Raw genomic sequence first — 15,180 nt, forward strand, 5'->3', positions numbered from 1 at the left:
GCCTACACTGAAGTTCACGAGATCTTTAAGGGCATTTAGAATTGACAGGCAGAAGAAAGTCTGTCTTTATCATGCTTTTTGTAACGTTTTCTCTAAAGGAAAGATCTTTCTTCTGAAGGCATTTCCAGTACAGCTGCAACTAGAGGAGATAAAGTTATCAAGGCAGAGTTAGAGGCAACTGAAGAAGGTGGAGGTCTTGGGAACCTGTGTTGTCTCAACATGCTGAAAATGGTGGGTTTTTTTTTCCCCACCTCTGCTTTTCCTGTTCACATTTGTGCATTTGTGTCAGAAAAAAACCACCAAAATGTGTTGGGTCATCAGAATCTTTGACTTTGTTTGGCTTTATTCTTTCTTTTTTCTTCTTCTTCTTTGATCAGGCATCTTTATATCTTCTTAGGGTCATCAATATCTTCTTAGGGTCATCAAAAAGAACTATAATTGTCAGGTGTATTTTGAGAGTGTTTTCATCTCTTCAATGGTCCCCTCCTCTTCTGAGAGCTTTGCGGGACCCCCAGTCATTACAGAGTAACAGAGATGCTCCCAAGCTGGTTTCAACCCGATGAGCAAAGAAACCCACAGCCACGGGGTCACAGAGCTTGGCAAAGCTCTTCAGAAAGAGGATTAGCTTCCTTGGGCACAGTGCTGTCAAGCTTGGGTGATTAGCCAGGCTGGAGCTGCTGGATTGGGGTCAGGGAGGAGCTGAAGGTCCCAGTTCTGTATCAAAGAGCCTGAACTACTGACTGAAGCTGTCACAGCCAAATGGGGATTTTATAGATGGTCTGATAGCAGGTGGAAGGAGACTCTTCAAGATAGCTTTTGTGCAAGCTGTGTTGCTGGGCTGTAACTGGGCTCCAGCTACAACGCACCATTCATCCCAGGAAAAACTGCTCTGCGGTCCTTTGCTTTATTATTTCTTAGTTTGTCTGTGTTCTTTCTTTCTTTTCTCAGCAAGTTGTCTGTACAACTCAAGCTGGTTCTCATTCTCCTGTCCCTTGGGTAGGAAGAGCGCGGGTTATGTGTGCCTTTTCTCCCTCTCCGTGCCTGGGGAAAACACTGGGCTGGACTGGTCGAGGTCCAGACTTTCAGTAAGATCTTCACATTCTGCTTTTGGGCTTTTCCTCTAGGGTTAGGAGAAGCTGTTTGTTTTTCCTCCTTTACCTGTTGCCTCTCACTGAAGATTAGGGAGGATGAGGGATTTTCTGTGTGTGTTACCTACCGTTTTTTGACTTCCATACAAATTAATCCACGATCCTGCTGACGATGTAGCTAAGTCTCCCTGCTGGAAGCTGGGGGGAAAGGGAAGGGATTTATCTGAATTGTGTTATAGGAAGCACAAAAATAAGGGAGATATATGGAAAGGCTTTTTGCAGCTAAAGCCTCTGGTAGCTCTTAAAAGCTGCCACCTTAACAGCTGATTAGCACGATGAATAGGAGGTGAAAGCCCTAAAGGCTGAAAACGTCCTTACAAAGTGATAAACTGTCACAGTGTCATCCTATCTGCATTTACAGCAGTGATGTTTCTTGTCTCTCAGATCACTCCTGTAGCTTTCCAGCCAAAGCAGCTCTACCAGGGATGTTGCTCTGACTCAGGTGTGGAGTTTCTTTCCCATGACAATGTTTGTCCTTTCAGTCTGTGCTTGCTGTGCTTACCAAGAGCCCCTCTGCTGTGTCTAAAATGGGTATAGAGGAGTACATCCAGATGGAGAAGTACTGCTTGCTTTGCTGAAAGTTACTTGTTTCCCTTGCCTCATCTCCAATGCCACTTTAAAGCCGAGGTATAACATAGTCTCCTGGTATTGTACAAGTGAGCTCTCCTGAGCAGAGTAGTCAGAGGTAAAGAAAAACACTGAAGCAGATCCAGTTCAGAAAATACAGGAAAAGTAAACTATCCATCATAAAAAAACTCCATCATAAAAACTCCATCATAAAAAGGTCAGTGGATTAGTTCGTCCTCAGGGTCTTTGAGTGCATTCAGGAGAGCAAAAGATTGGCCCTTTTTTAATCAGTCTGAGCTCATCTGCTGTTATTAGTGTGTAGTCAAAGGAAAGTCATGCAAGTCCCAGTTCTACATAAGGGTGACATGCACAGTGCCATCTAGCACATCCTTTCATTAACTGTCTCAAGGTCTGGGGCACAGAATTCCCCAAGGGGACTCCTGGGGTAGCTGAGGGAAGTTTTTGTAACTTCTTGTCAAACAAAAGGGAATATGGAGGGAGTGACTCCTTCCTAACAGCCTTTTGCTCCTCTATCTGCCCATCCCACCAGGGGAGATGGTTTTTCCTGCCCTTTTCATTCCCCCTGCCTCCCATTCTGCAGCGAAGCAGAGTGTGGCTGCAAAAACAGGAGGCAGAATTGCAAAAGCTGCTGAGTAAATCTTACAGTTTATATTAAAAAATCTTTCCTATTGGTTTTTTTTTCAATGGCATGTTTCTCCAAGAGAGAAATGACATCTCTAGATAATCCACTTCCTCCATAATGTATTTTACCTCCTGATAAATGTGTGACTGAGGAGCTGCTGCCTCTTTCCTGTCCTCGCTGATGCTTAATTGCTCCATGAAACTGCTGGCACTGATTTACCCTGTGAGTGCTGCTTTGAGGAAAATTGCTAATTGTTATCCTTCCATGCAGACTCTTTCTAGGACATGTCTCCACTTTAATCAGTTCCATTGCATCTTTGATAATGATAGCAATCACTGCAAGATTCATCTACAAAGTGCTGTAAGTGCCACTTCTTTGCAGTAAACTGGTCCTGACTCACTTGGCTGCACAGTGGATCACAAAGATGCTTTTCAGCTGCAACCTCATTGTATCCTGTATCTCCAAGTCCATAAAGCAGTGCACAATCTGTGGCATTGTTTCTGATTTGGGGTTTTTTTTCCTCCATCTAATTCAAATGAGGATAGTACACAGATAGTGATTCATTCTGAGTTTAGATGACAAATCTCAATTCACTCCTGATGCCAAAGCTACTCCTTGCCCCCACCCCCCCCCAATCATTTATTGTCAGTGATCCTCAGACCCTCTACAACCTTTATGATCTTTCCCAAGACCAGTCAGTTTCTTGAATGATTTTTTTTCCCCTGTGATCTCTGTTTTTCTCAGCTTTTCAGGTCCAAATCAGGGGTCTCCAAACACAACCTGCTGTGCCAGATAGCTGCAGTCACCACAGTCTCGATTGGTTACTGCAGTGAAAGTCGTTAGATGGTCACACAATGGATTTTAGGCTCAGAAAGGCTCAATTGTGTTCAAAGCATAGCAGTAATAACTTCAGCTGGTTGTGGTGGCCAACAATGCTATATTCACAGCTAGTATTGCTTGAAGGGAATTGCTGGGCATGTGCATTTGGTTCCTTTGCATTCCTGTTTGCTAGACCCTGTCACTCATAGTTACTCAGTTACAGTGAGGACAATGACAGTGACAGCTCCTGTCCAAAGCATAACTGGCACATGAGAGGGAAGGAGAATGCATTACACCAGGAGGGTCATACCCTGCTGCAGTGGCTTGTGTTGATGCACAGATCATTGTGTGAGGCCAGCTTTTAGTGCCAGAGCCAGGGTAGCTTTGAAGCAGCTAGTCCTGGAATTGCTAAATCCCAGAAAACAACCTTCTGAGCTTGCCTCAGTGCTGTGTGGCTGCTCCTGTGGCTGCAGGGACCTCACTGCTGTCTGAGCTGGGCACACTGACTCCTGTGGCTGCTGTGCTGTTAGCCAATGCACCCAAACCTCTTCCAGAGGCCTCATTTAGAAACTGCAACAATCTGAATGCTGTGGCTGTTCCTGCTTTTCCTACCCATCTGGAGCAGAGTGATTAAAGATGGTGGGAATCCACTTGTCTGAGGGAGATGAGCCAGGTTAAAGTCCTGCCTTGATGTCTTGTAAACAGTGCAACCAGGGAAGTGCTGGGGTGGTGGGAAAGCTCTGGAACAAAGGTCAAATGCATGGAGAGCATTTTCATACAAAATGTGAGGGTACAAAGGAGAAAGAAGAGACTTGATCTCTCCTAACTGGGCAGATTTGCTCTCCATCTGATGCCTTTTGCCAGAGAGAAGCATATATCTGAACATCTCAAATCACTCGGTACATCTTTCGCTTGGCAAAACACGTGGAGGTGACAGACTGCAGATCCCAAACTCTTGTGACATGGTCCTTTTAGTTTTTACAGCAGAAAATAAACTCTCAGCCCTTGACGTCCCTGAAACCTAAGTGCATTTCAGCAGAGCCTCGGAAATGTCAGATCTGCCTTTGTTGATCCCCCCTCTTCCCTGTTTTCTCTGTGGTTCACTTTAGCTGCCCTGTTTAATGCTTTTATCTTCCTCTCCCTGACAGGATGCTTTTTCCATTGCTGTCCAGGCTTTGAAAACATCACATCTCCCGGTAGCTGATCCTTTTACCTCTCTTGAAATTTCCATTGACCACTGCTTATCTTGGACGTCGTGCATTCTTACTCTTCATCTTTCTCTAGCAATGCATTTGCTCCTCTGGTCCAGCCTAGAGATGCCCATGGGGTACTGAAAGAAAGAGGCACTGTACCCTATAGCCTCTGATTCCATTATGCATGAGCACATTTTCTGTTCAGCCACAGACTCCAGGCACTTGCTGTACCTTGTAAGTCTGATGCACGTGTTTCCCTTTGAAGTCGAAATCCTAGCAAAATAAACTGAAAAAGTTTTCTCTTTTCTTTTTCCTTAAAAAACTTTCATCTGTTTCCTGTTATCTAAGTGCCCTGTAGTGACATTTACAAGATTGGTCCCTCTTATTCTTGGCTATATGGCAGGATGTGACTGAGGTGAAAACACTGGGCTGCAGAGGCGGTGGCGTTGCTTTTCATCTGTTGTGACACCAGAATAAGTCGTGCCTTTGGTGGAGCAGATCTAGACCAACAGAAACGGGATCTTGAGGGCTTCCTCAGTTCTCCATAAAGTCTTCTCATGTACTTTATTGTTGTCTTATCTGGTTTTATCCCCCACTTATTAAAGAATGAGCAAAAAAGAGAAAAATGCCTTCATCTCTTCAAGAGCCAGGCCACAGCACACCCAGAAGAGGCTTATTTGAAAGCCCATGAGGCTTCAAATCCTTCAGTTCTTCTCAACTCTTGGCTTCATCTAATGTCTTGCCAGTTATTATAGGCAGTCTGAGAGGCAGACACGCAGTTGACACCTATTTGTTCAGGTGCAAATCTACAACCACTGCTGTCTATTAAAAATAGTGACAGCTAGCATTGAACTTTTTATTCCTCCAAACTTTTCGAGGCTTTGCAGAGATGCTGCGTTACCTGTTCCCTCCCACCTCTGTCCAGCTTTCCCCATGCAACTGTAAATAGTTTTCCTGCTGTTTTGTTTGACAGATCCATCTCATCCCACTCACTCCTATCTGAGCTCACAGAAAGGACTCGGACTTTTTCTACGCCTTGCTGTTGTCATCTTAGTGCCGAGTAGCAATGCTGGTGCTTTTAAAGTCTTTTCTGCAATCTGCTAACCTGCTTACCCTTCCCACTTAGAAAATCGTGGCTCCAAAAATTGTCTCTCCCAGCTGATTGGATCCTTCATAAGCTCCCTCTCCAAGCAGCTTTCAGTCCTGTGTAGGAAAAACCCGCCTGTGCTTCACGAGGCTGTACCCTGCAAAGAGCATCCGTTGTGACGGAAAGATTCGTTTTGTTTCTCTGCTGTTTTTTTAAACAGGTAGCAAACAAAGATAAAAACACTAGAAATAGGGAATGCATGTTCTCTGCCTTGGCCTTGGCCCTGCAGCCCCATTGGGCTGGGCCACGGGAGAGGCCGGGGCAGCTTTACGGCGTGGCGGTACCGCGGTGCCTGCAAAGCTCTTACTTGTGATTCTGCAGGCGAGTGAGTTGTTCCCCATCCTACACCTGTAGCGTTGTGGAGAATTTCCCATTCATCACCGTAATGATAGCAATCCACTGTCTCCTCTTGGGCGATGCGTGCTTTCGAGCCGTTGCCGAGATTGATACTTGCCGTTCCCTGTGATCCAGATTATTTGGGTTACTGTAGACACATTATCTAAAATGAGAGTTACTGTCTCTCTGTGAGATAGAAGAGCTACTCCATTTCCCCACCTCTGATTACCATCCTGGCCTCAGCCCACCCTTTCTCCTGCAGCTTTCAATATGCCGTTCGCATCACCACCTGAGGAGTTCTGTCAAAAGGAGATACAGGGATAATAAAAATCAGAGGCTTGCCTTTTGCTAAACCCATCCTTTGTTGGGGTAGGAATTTGAACCGTTGCTGAGAATCAAACGGGTTCATAGAATAATAAAGAGATGAGATAGAGAGGGTATTCTGGTCATCTAATCTACTCCTCCCTACCTGTCAGAGCGGGTTTTTTTCCCCGTTGTGTGTTTTTCAGGTGCCTTTGTGGTGTGATATCCAATTCAGCTTCAGCTGTCCAGGCAATAATGTTCTTCCTTCTTGACTCGTTATGTATCCCGGAGAGACTCAGCTTCCTTCAGTGAAACATGCCCATTTATGTTTGACAAGAAATCATTTCTTTTAGGTAGAAGATGTAGCACACAGCATAGATGATTAAAGCGTGCTGCTTTTTCTATCAGGATTACCTTGTTAAAGGAAACTAATCCCAGGCTCTATATTCCTTATACTTGCTGCATTGGGGTTTTTCCTCTCTCTTTCTTTCCCTCCTATTCCATTGTGCTGGCTGTGCAGTCAAATGAGATGCACTCACAACTTTGCTTCATGCAAAATGAATGCAGGCATCCCGAAATGCCCATCCTCCATTCCAGCTCCCGGCTTTAATCAGCACAATCCTAGAGAATTCCTCCTGTGGATAGAGATGAAGCAGACGTTGCTTTGGGTTGCACAGAGGGCTGTGAAGAGATCCTCCTGTTCTTCTGAAGCACAACTTTATTAATTTTGTGCACTGTTGCACCCCTGTTTTGCTCCCTGGATCGCTTTGCATGGGACCAGGCTGCAATATTCAGTAATCCACTGGAATCAAACGCAGGCTACAAGGCACAAAACCCTCAAAACAAATGTCTTTAATAGAAAAGCACAGGAAGGAGGTAATTTCAGAAATCATAACCCCTGCTCAGGCAGGCTTGTGTGAAGTAAAGGCTAAGAGATCATTCCATATCAATAATTAACATGATGTGTGGCCTTGGGTGAAGTAGCTGAAACCAAAGGTTGTGCTGCCTGACAGTGTTCAGAGGATGGAGGAGCTGGTCACTAACAGGGCTTGTGCTCCTCAATGATTCAGTGATGGAGCCTCTGTCAATACAACCTGATCTAGGTGACCCTGCTTCTGCAGGGGGTTGGACTGGATGATCTCTAAAGGTCCCTTCCATCCCCTACCATTCTGTGCTTCTATGGTCCCGCTCCCAGTCTCTATTTTTCTGCCTCGTGTCCTTAAACCCCAAAGAAGCAGAGGGTTAAAACACCAGAGGCGGCAAATTAGGTGCTGTGAACCCAAGGGGTGTGTGGAATAAGCTGTCTGAGGTGGGTGAGTGGGAAGCAGTGGAAGCAGCTCATGGGCTGCTAATGGCTCGTGGTGAAGCAGACCCACGAGTGGAGCCCTTCGCTCGCGCTTGGGGCTTGAGTTATACTGCTGACATTTAACGGCAGAGCCCATCTTCCAGCTCCCTCTGTATGCAGAGAAAGGGGGTTGTTGTGGTGGTCTATTTGTGGTGGGTGTTTTTCCTTTTTTCCTTAAAGCATCGGGTGGTTTCTGACCTGCAACGTTTAGCAGTGCGCCTTTGATTTTGTTTTTATGTTGCTGAGCTTTCTCAGCTTTAAGCACTGTTGCTTTATGGACAATTCAGGCCCTTCTGCAGCTGACAAGTCCTGACAGATTTATGGCAGTCATAATACAGAATGAATTTCCTGATACCTGTGTTTATAGTAGCACTGCTGCTCTAAGAGTATATTTGGGTTGCACGAAACAGTGGTAATACATGAAGCAGATCTCTGTGTGATACTGTCATAAGGAGACCACGGAAGCGTGGCAAGATTTATTACGGGACTTGCATTGAAAATCCCAAAGCAGAACTCACCAAGAATATTACAGGGCATATGACATTTGGGTAGGATATTTTTGTGCGTCCGGATGAGTGCTGCAGTGATCTGTGAGGGCTGTGACAGCTCACGGGACACACACGGATGCCCTCGGTGCTTCAGCCTTCTCCAGAGCTGGTGGAGGATACTCTGGGTGCTGTTAACTTTGGTTGATGAATTTAGCTTTTTCTCACGGCTCCAACGGGGGTTTGTATGACTTATTCTGAAAGAAATGGGCTCTTCATTCAGTCTATGTGTGAAGCCCAGAGAGCACCTTCAAACTGTTCTGGAGTAGATGTTTGTTGATAGAAGCCACCGAGAGGTACTTAAAGGGCGAAATTACTGCTCAATCTGCTGTTCATTTATAAGCAACAGCTCAGGAGTCCATTAGCTGTGTTCAGCTTTGCTCTGAGTGTTGGCTGAGGAAACAGTCTGACTGCGCTGATTTATTTCTTGAGGATTTCCCAGTGAACCATGAGGTGGCAATGCCTTGTCCTGGCACTTTCTGTGACCACAGGAGGATGACTTGTCCAAAAACATTTATGTGAGAGACCAGAGGTTCCTACCAGAATGTTGCAGTGCCGTGGGAACCCATGTAGATGAGGACTGTGACCAATGAGCCCGTTGCTGCATGGGCTTTCACCAAGCTGCATCCTCCCTTCTTGGCTGAACGAGCTGCTGTTTCCTACCCCTTTTTATTATTTATTATTTTATTCCCGAAAACAGTTTAATCTTCACTGTGTCATAACTGCTTGTGCCTCACTAATGGCTGGAGAGCTCCTAAACCAGTTATCCCCACTTCCGTCTTATTTCTCTTCAACAGACACATCTGATGCCTTCTGCTAGCAGTGTCTTTTTCGTTTCTTGCTCTTCATGACATAATCAATGAAGTTAAGTTTCTCTCTAAGAGGGTATTTTTGTCTTCCTTTTATTCTCCTTCTCCTTCCTTGACCTCAAAGACATAAAAAGAAGCCTGTCTGAGATTTCAACCTTTGAGGTGAGTTCATGTTTAATAAGGAACAAAAGTTCAGGAGGTGTCAGGCTCACAAGATAAAAAAAGGATTTATTTTTTGCCACAACAAGATGAGGAAGTGGTTTGTGAATCCCAGCCCGCCCTCTCCTTCCCACTCCCTCTGATGAGTGCAGCGAGTGGTAATGATACGGAGGCTTTCATCAGGATGCTGCCAGTGAAGGAGGGCTTCCAAATTCTGCCTGCAGATGAGATGGGCACCGTGAACAGTGGCCATCCATCACGACTGAGTAGTCTGTGCCAGACGAAAGGCTGGCTGGGCAGAGTCGGTGAAAGTCGGTTCATGTCTCCAAGTGGATTTCGTTTGGGGTGAGGAGAAGAGGGAACTTGGCCAAGGCATGAGACATTTATTCATGCCACTGCCCTTTATGAAAGCTAAGCCTTAAGGCAGAGATGGACCCATCAGATGCAGTGACAATAGCCATTCCTATAAAAAAAAGCCCTTACACAGGTTTTAGCCTGTTACTGCTTTCAGCATTCCTTAAATGGCAAATGCTACAACTAGGTAGTTTTATATTAAAGTGAAAGTTCATGGTCTGTTTGCTATTAGTGATACATAGAGCAGTGTTTAGCAAAAAATGTCTGCACATGGCATGTGCTTCCCTGTATCCCTGCGGTGTGAGTGGCACACTGTGAGCCACCCCGGCGAGACCTTCCTTCTGCACCCAAGAACCTCTGCATGTGAGAATTAAACAGCCTCAGTCCCCCACTCCCTAAGTTAAAATCCCATCTGTTGGAACGGAGTTTCCCAGGTTTCCTTAATGCAGTGGCGTTACTCCAGACTTCTGCTGCCATCTATGCACTTAGGTAAATGTTTTGTCTGTGTTAAGGGGCCTGGAATTACTGTCTGTTTCCAGTGTGAAACTGGTCTTTCTGAAACATATGAAACGTTCTCCAGCTCCTCAGGTTGCTCAGATGAGAGCTCTTATTAATTCCTTCGCCAAGGATTGGCGTTAGCGGTTTCCCTGCGCAGTGGGAATGGTTAATCTGCCGCCTCTGCTGCTACCCCCGACGTGCCGTGCTGCTCTGCAAACGGAAAATGCTGCCAGGGAGCCAAAGTTAAGAGTCAGAGCAAGAAAGGAGGCTCTCCAAAATCTGGGGCTGGTGTAAGAAGCACTTGACTTTCCTTGAGAAAAGATTGATGAATTGTTGCTAAACAGTGCCAACAGCGTTTCTTCACTTCAAATTACTGAGTGATGAGATAAAAGAACTAAATGAAAGATCCAGCTTTTCTCAAAGCCTTCTAATCTTATGTTTTATGCATCTTTCTTTATGTTTGATATGACGTTAAATTATGTTGGTTAGCTCCCTGAGAGGAAGGTTAAAAAAGTTGTTTTTTCCTCTACAATAACAGGTAACATTGAATTACTCTTCTCTGTGATGTATCTGTTCCTGAACCTGGGATCATATATTTGTGTGGCATCTATCAATCAAAGGATTCTTCACGCTCTTGAATTTGAGCTCCTGACCAATCTTTATGATGGTACTAAACATATTTAATAGCTGTCTTTGAGCTCTGGGCCAAACTGAAGGACAAATTACAATCAGATAAAAGCAATATGCATTTTATCCTAACATCCCTCACACAAACACCCCTTAAACTGCCCAGGGCAGTGTGAAGTCCCTCTAGCACTGTTAAAACAGGCTGTGCCTACAGGAGACCAGAGAAGCTCCACGTTCCTGAGCATCGAAGTCAGGGTGAGAGTGCAAGTCCTTATTTTGTACTAACACATGCGATTATTTACACTAGCTTCTGCTGACCCTGGTATAAAAACCAGTTTTGCCACTGGAAGTGTGTGCTTCCAGCACTGTGCCAATGTTATGTAACAAGCCTGGACCCAGATCTCTGCCTTTCACCCAGGGAGGCAGCCATGGAGCTCACCTGCACTGTGCAAAGAGGTGAAACCTGCTGTTAGCGAGGCAAGAGCATCCTGTCATGCCCTAAAAGTGACATCCTAAGATCTGGAATTTCTATCAAGTCATCAAGTATTGAGTGAGGTACCTGGGACTGCCATACTCCAGGGCTTAGTGTTGAAATGAAACCCATTCTGAGTCAGGCCACAGGGCTGTGGTTTAGCAGGACCACTTGGGTTCAGGTGTCCCAAAGCATGGTGGAGTCAGCAGTGAGGAAAGGGATAGTGTGGGTAGAGAGGGATAGTAGAGCAGTGCCCTGCTGCCCTACTATTTGCAGGGCAGGGCAAAGGGAAGGGTTAAAGGAAGGTATGTGAATATCAGAGCCACTAATCATAGAATGGTAGGGGCTGGAAGGGACCTTTAGAGATCACCCAGTCCAACACTCTGCAGAGGCAGGTCCCACCTAGATCAGGTCACACAGGAACGGGTCCAGGTGGGTCTTGAAGCCCTCCAAGGAAGGAGCCTCCACACCCTCCCTGGGCAGCCTGGGCCAGGGCTCCCTCACTCAAACACTGAAACAGTCTGTCCTGATGTTTAAAGGAACTGTTTGTGTTCCAGCTTCATCCCATCACCCCTTGTCCTGTTGCTAGATACCACTGAAAAAAGAGATGCCCTAATACAAGCGATTTGATTCAATCAGGCCAGGAGAGTTAGCCTGAGAGAAGGAGTGTGCTGCCCTGATTTCCTTTGCCACCCTCGAAAGGGCTGGCTCATAAACCAGCAGCTTAGACCCAGCAGTGCTGCCACCGGCACAGATCTGAGGTCCTTTGTCTCCCTCGCAGTTCAATCAGGAATGAGCCCAGCACGGTCACATCTCCCCGGGGAGTGGAGGGTTATATTGCTACTCAAGGCCCAAAGAGGCATTTGAATTCAGCTGATTGATTTTTGGTTTAATGCCCTGGGAAATGCTTCAACCCGCCGCTGTCCGCTGCCTGGCAGGAGCTGAGCTTCAGGAGTCGTCACTGCCTCCAGGCTGGGCTGGGTGACGAGTGGGACCTTTACAGACCATTTAGCATCACTTTAAGGGCTGCTTCCTGTCACAAAATTAGTCTAATACTTTTTGACTTCTGAAAGTATTCCTCCCCTTCGCAGCTCTGCGAGTGACCGGTCAGAGTGCGGCTGCTGCAGCTAACAGTGCTGGCAAGGTGGAGTAATTGCTTGGGGCATGTGCAGATGGGCTGGAGATCATTAACAGATTGAAACCTGAGTAATTTCTTCAGAAGCACACAGCTGACAATAAAATAGCGAGTTACAAATCCCTTCTTCACCTCTGTTAAGCAATGCCTGAACTCTGGAATGCAATAATTTATCCCAAGCCAAAGAACACAGACTAGTTTGTTTGAAGCTTTAATAGAACTGGATGCAAACATTTAAATGGTGGACATCCCTTTTTTCTAGTGTATTCAGTGACAGGACAAAGGGTGATGGGATGAAGCTGGAACACAGTTCCATTGAAACATCAGGGCAAACTGTTTGAGTGTTTCAGTGAGGGAGCCCTGGCCCAGGCTGCCCAGGGAGGGTGTGGAGGCTCCTTCCTTGGAGGGCTTCAGGACCCACTTGGACACGTTCCTGTGTGACCTGATCTAGGTGGGAGCTGCTTCTGCAGGGGGATTGGGCTGGATGAGCTCTAACAGTCCCTTCCAACCCCTGCCATTCTGTGATTCTATGATTTTCCAAATGAATCCTGGGATGCTGAACAAACGTACAGTCCCTGCTAGACTGTGGCTCGTTAGGTGAAGCCGAGTGCAGTCAAGGACAAAATATGCCAATGCATGGAAACAAAGGACCTAAATCAACATTATCACAGAAATAATGGAGGAAATCCTTTAAACAACTTACAAGGGAACCACCAGCTCCAGCCACTGCTCGGATCAGTGTAACAGTGAACGATTCTATAAAACCAGGTTTTGCCAATGATAATTTTGCATGCTCAGCAATTTAAGGGCGTGTGGAGGAGACACTGAAAAACATCCTGGAGGCCTCCCTGGCTCCTGATTCATTAGCAGTAACAAAGTTCAGCTAAAGTCAACAAGAATTTTGAAGGGGTTCAGCAGGAGCTGTGGTTGCCCCTGCCAAGGAATAGCTCATGGGAGCTTGGAGATATTTTAACTTGTCTTCTGAATGTTGTCTATGTTTTGTTTACAAATTTGGTAGAAAATGATAAACTGAGCTCACATTTTGAGATCTGTAGAAAAAAAAGGTTCTATTTTGGTTTTTTTTGGAGTCATAAGACTCTCTCCATTAGTTTGAAAAACCTGTATTTGAGATGAGGTGGAGTTCTTGCTGTTGACCTCTTAAAGAATAAAAAGGAGCTAATGAAGTATTGGCAAGCACGCAAGGCAAGACAAGTATAGAGTGCCCTGATTATTACAGTACCCTTTTATAGCTTCCTCCTCCTATTGTGGCGTGGTTTAAACACATGACTTTTGCAGCCCCACCGTAAATACCTTTCTTGATTGCGTTTTTTGATGGAGTAACACATGTGCCACGTGTCTGCTCTTGAGATGAAGCTGTTCGTGATGTATCTACTCACTTTCTCTGCTGCAGCCAGTGTTTTCTTCTCCTGTGTTTATAATTCGTCTTAGTTAAAAAGACACCATTGTGGCTGACAGAAATAAAACCTAACAGGCCTTAAAACCCACAATAAATATGAATTCATTTTTCCAATTGTTCTCCTGAGGCCTGACACTGCAAAGTGGTGAGAAACTTGTGTTCATACTGAAGTCAGTGAGACTCCACGAGCCACCCCCTGCTACATGCTCTAATCTATGAAAATACTCCCCTATTTTTCAGTTGAATTGAAAAAAAAAGTGTTGATAGGGGCCCAAGAGGGAAAAGGTGCAGGGAGGAAGGTAGTTATGAGTATATTTCAAGTTTTCTTTCCATGAAGATACTCTCAGGCTGAGGACTTTAACAAACTGTATGTTAATGAATTGCAGTTTGATGGGAGGTGGGACGATATTCAGGGGAGGTGTTTCTGTAGGATTGGCTTGTGCTCTCCAGTGTTGTTGCTGATCTGAGGCAGGGTAGGGTCTGGATGAATCTGTGATCCATGGGCTCCAGTGTGGGTTGTCTGAGATGTTACAGGGAGGTGAGACTCAAAAGGCTGAGACAAGTGAAGAGACTTAGGTAAAAAGCTGTAAATAAAATACTACTCTTTTAACTTTAGGATAAAATCTTATCTCCCCTCAATGTTTTTTCTTTAAAGATATGTGGATGGCTATTGTCAGGTAGTTACCAACCTTTGCCATTATCTGCCTCACCTTGTTTCATACAATTGCTGCCCAGAAGGTGATTCTAGATGAACTAGAGCTGTGGGAAAAAGGCATCTTCTTCTGCCAGTGAGTCCAGGAAAGTGATCCAAGCTCTGGATTGCAGAGAAGTTTCCCACTCTGGAGACAATCCAAACCCACCTGGATGAGTTCCTGTGTGACCTACTCTAGGTGGTGCTGCTCTGGCAGAGGGGCTGGACTGGATGAGCCTTTAAGGTCCCTTCCAACCCTTGAGATTCTGTGATTCTGTGAAATGGATCAGGGACCTTGTTGTCCTCTCTGTGGTGGGCTGATGATGGCTACAAAGATGATGAAAGGAGAGGAGCATCTCCCCTCTGATGAAAGGCTGAGGGAGCTGGGGCTCTTGAGCTTGGAGGAGACTGAGGGGTGACCTCATTCATGTTTACAAATATATAAAGGGTGGATGTGAAGATAGAGCCAGGCTGTTGTCAGTGATGTCCACTACTAAGCAGTCTTAGTGGGAAGAATAAGAGCAGGGGGATATGTGGCACTACTTAATTTCTTTCATTTCTGCTTGTATCTGTAACAATGTGAATGAAGCAGATAAGAAACTCAACTGGTTCTCAGCATTCCAACCATTTTATCCTTCTCTGTAGTCTCCTTCCCCTCTGAAAAACGCTTCTGGAAGGATGTAGGTAAAACACTTTGTTATTTTTGTTATCATTGTTCTAGCCTTGGATGGGCTAGGCAAGGATGTGATGAAAGTGCACAGAGAAGCTCTTGGAAAGTAAAAACAAGCTGAAAGCATGATGTGTTGTTAATATTTTTGTGACTGATAATTATCCTATGCTGTCTCGAGTGAAGGAAGGGATGGATTGAAGGTTCTCTCTTCACCTAGAGGAGGCCTCCATCACTCTCAGAGTTTGTAATATTAATCACCTAATGACACAGAAGAAGCAGAGAGAGCTTTTCAGAGACATGTC

This window comes from Colius striatus, chromosome Z, assembly GCF_028858725.1.
Source record: "Colius striatus isolate bColStr4 chromosome Z, bColStr4.1.hap1, whole genome shotgun sequence".
NCBI lineage: Eukaryota > Metazoa > Chordata > Aves > Coliiformes > Coliidae > Colius > Colius striatus.